Source organism: Bos taurus, chromosome 8 (assembly GCF_002263795.3).
Source record: "Bos taurus isolate L1 Dominette 01449 registration number 42190680 breed Hereford chromosome 8, ARS-UCD2.0, whole genome shotgun sequence".
Classification (NCBI taxonomy): Eukaryota; Metazoa; Chordata; class Mammalia; order Artiodactyla; family Bovidae; genus Bos; species Bos taurus.
Window position 1 is genome coordinate 16,457,324 of NC_037335.1, and position 3,187 is coordinate 16,460,510.

The window sequence follows — 3,187 nt, forward strand, 5'->3', positions numbered from 1 at the left end:
CACACATTTTACTGATGTCAGCTTCCTGGTTTGATACTGTACTACAGCTATGTAAGATGTAACCATGGAATGACAGGAATGATACACAGGATGTTTCTATTCTATGTTTGCAACTTCCTGTGAATTCACAGTTATTTCAAAATAAAAAGTTTCTTTAAAAAGTAGTACTGTGTCATGCTGTGGTCATAGTTTGACTATAGTTTGCCAACCCCTGGTCTAGAAAATTAGATGTTTTGCAGATGATGGTTTTTTTTCTCACGATGGTCTGCGGATGCCACTGCGGGCAGTGCCGAAAATGCCAATGGCTCAGCTGATGCCAGGAGAAAAAAAAAAAAAGAAAATTAGATGTTTTGACAATATTTTCATTAGCTGTGTAGGATATCTTTCAGTATATATAGATTATTTAACCATTTATCTGTTGTTTCCAATTTTTCTCTTTATAAAACCAAAACCTAGGATATTTTATCTTTTTATACATCTATAATTATTTCCATAGAATAAGTATCTAAAATTACAGTATCAAAAAAATACAGTATGAAATGTACACATACCTTTAAATGTTGGCATAATATTGCCAAATTACCTTCTAAAAAACACATCAATTTATACTCCTATGAGCCCTGTATGGCTTCCCAGGAGGATGGCTTCCCAGCATCCCAGGAGGCTCAGTGGTAAAGAACCAGCCAGCCAATGCAGGAGACAGGGGTTGCGGCTTTAATCCCTATGTTGAGAAGATCTCCTGAAGAAGAGAATGGCAACCCACTCCAGTGTTCTTGCCTGGAAAAACCCATGGATGGAGGAGCCTGGTAGGCTATAGTCCATGGGACTGCAAAGAGTTGGACACGACTGAGCGCATATGCACACAGAGCCCTGGATGAGAGTATGTGCCCTTACACTCACCAACAATGTACATTATCTTCAAAAGGAAAAAAAAAACTTTCCACACTTGTGAACAAAGAATATCTCACTCTGTTTTTTCTTTAAGTGTATCTTGTCTTTTACTTTTAGATCTTTACTCACACCAGCCCCTCCCTGGGACATGTTCTGCCCCTTAGCTAGCTAAGGAATTCAACCAAGTCACAAGTAAAATACCACTTCCTACAGGAAGACTTCCCCAATCTCAGGTATGGATTACATGCCCCTCTTATTCACCTCCACAGCACCTTGTACCTCCTTTACCATATTGCTTACCCTCTGTGGTCATAGCTTATTTAATTTTGTATCTTCAATCTTCAGACCTTAATTTCTGTAGGGCTGCTACCTGTTTTGTTCCTCAAATCATACGTGTTCATTAAATACTGAACCAATGGATGAAAAAAGAATATGTCAACCATAAAGGAGATGTTCTGTCTTTTGAGCATTCACAATAAGATTCATATTTTTATTATGTTTAGGTATATAGATACAAATTTATAATACTGTTTCCAGAACCACTCAGGAAAAAGGATCTCTTGCCTATGAAACTAGGTCATGATGGAGCCTACTCCTATAGGAGGGAGACAGATTCATCAGATAATCACAGCTTGATGACACTGACTATAAAAATTATGCAAATAGCTTTCACTGTATACTCTATAAGCCACTTTTTAGTAATTTTGTGGTTTTTAGACATAGTTCATATACTAACCCACACTGAGAACATGTATGTACCATGCAAGCTTAAACTTCCTTGGGACAGAAGGCAGTCCTATGATGGCGGATGAATATGACAGGGAGACCACTTTCTCCCCTACAAATTCATCAAAAGATCATTTGAATGCTGAGCAACTTCCACAGAACAACTTCTGAACACTGGCGGAGGATACCAGGCACCCAGAAAGGCAGCCCATTCTCTTCAAAAGGAGGTAGGAAAAAATATAAGACAAAAACAGAGACAAAAGATTTAGGGACGGAGACCCATCCTTGGGAGGGAGTCGTGAAGGAGGAGAAGCCTCCACACGGTAGGAAACCCTCTCACAGGTGGGTCTGTGGGGAGCTTTGGAACCTCAGAGGGCAATATAACAGGGAGGGGAAAAAAAACCCACAGAATACACGCCTAACCATAACTGTCAGCAGTGAAATAGCCCAGAAGCTCATGTCCACCACCAGCAAGTGGGGGCTGGGCAGGGAGGTGCAGACTGCATCATTGGTCCTTAGGCTAAGGACTGGGCCTGAATGCCCTGAGGACAATCAGGGAGCTCTGATGCTGGGAGGGATTGGGGGCAGGAGGAGAAGGGGATGACAGAGGATGAGATGGCTGGATGGCATCACCAACTCGATGGACATGAGTTTGGGTGAACTCCAGGAGTTGGTGATGGACAGGGAGGCCTGGCGTGTTGCGATTCATGGAGTCACAAAGAGTCAGACACAACTGAGCGACTGAACTGAACTGAACGGAACTGAAGGAGCTAACATGAGATAGCAACTCAAACTGTGGGATAGCCAGAGAGAGAAAAAAAAGAGGGAGAAAGAGAGAACTTTCTCATGAAAAGCTCTAACCTAAGGCACAGCATGGGCTGCTCACAGAACAAAGGACTGAGCAAACACCAAAGGAGAGCTAGCCAGCTGCAGACCGGCCCCTCCCCGCTGCCAGAGGTAGAGAGGCAGGCGGGTGACAGCCAGAGCCAGAAGGCAAAGGGCAATCTCAGCCCCAGAGATGGCATCCTCCATCAAACTATGTGCAGGCTCCCAGTTGCTAACCAAGTCTTTCTGGGATCCTGGATGGTTGACATCTGCTAGGAGGGTAGCAGCCAGAGATCAGCTCCCCAGAGGAGACACACAGCACAGCTGAGACGGTGCTCTTGCAGCACACCCGGGAAACCAAGCAGCCGACCGGGGAGGTGAGTAAGACACGTGGCCCAGCTGGGACAGTGCACTCGCCAAGCACCTGGTCACCTGAGCTGCTCCGACCTGGGAAGGGCACAAAACGCACACCCAACCAACCCTGTGCCCTTGCGGAGTACCAGAGAACCTGAACCTGAGCAGCTTAGACCTAGGAAGGGCACGAAACACAGGGCCCACTTTAGACAGCACCCCTGCAGAGCAACCTGGAGCCTGAGCAGTGTAGACCGGGAAAGCACATGCCGCCATGAGCTGGGGCAAACCCAATATGTTCCATTCACTGTAAGCATGTCCCACACACGCCAATGATGTTTGTTTGCAGTGTTCCTCCCTCCCCACAACACAACTGAACAAGTGAGCCTAAATA

The 3,187-nt window shown here is 45.1% G+C and overlaps 1 non-coding gene across 1 annotated transcript; it reads left to right on the forward strand.

Annotated features, from left to right (window-relative positions):
* Positions 1–234: 234 nt before the first annotated feature.
* Positions 235–323, forward strand: LOC112447915 (small nucleolar RNA SNORD35). Its single transcript, XR_003036180.1, has one exon. It is a non-coding gene; the product is annotated as a small nucleolar RNA SNORD35 (small nucleolar RNA).
* Positions 324–3,187: the final 2,864 nt, after the last annotated feature.